The sequence below is a fragment of the Giraffa tippelskirchi genome, chromosome 2, assembly GCF_054371585.1.
Source record: "Giraffa tippelskirchi isolate mGirTip1 chromosome 2, T2T-mGirTip1v1.2.pri, whole genome shotgun sequence".
Taxonomy (NCBI): Eukaryota; Metazoa; Chordata; class Mammalia; order Artiodactyla; family Giraffidae; genus Giraffa; species Giraffa tippelskirchi.
Window position 1 is genome coordinate 78723566 of NC_137276.1, and position 306 is coordinate 78723871.

The window sequence follows — 306 nt, forward strand, 5'->3', positions numbered from 1 at the left end:
CACACGGTAAAACGTATTATTGGCTGAAAATTTATACAAGCAATATATAATTTTGAACCTATTATCTGACTCAGTTGACCAAGTACAAATTATTCTTAAAGAAATCTTCCAAAGACAGAATCTATAGTCACGAAATTATGATTAGGATAAGAAAACTTGACGTTTATTTTTTTAAAAATTGATATCGAGTCCAACACTTTGCATTTAAAAGAAGGATATTCCAGCCAGGAGTGCCCAGGCTGACAGGCGCCCCTCCCCGCCCCCACCGGCCCCGGAGCGAGTGCGCAGGCGTGAGCGGCTGCAGGT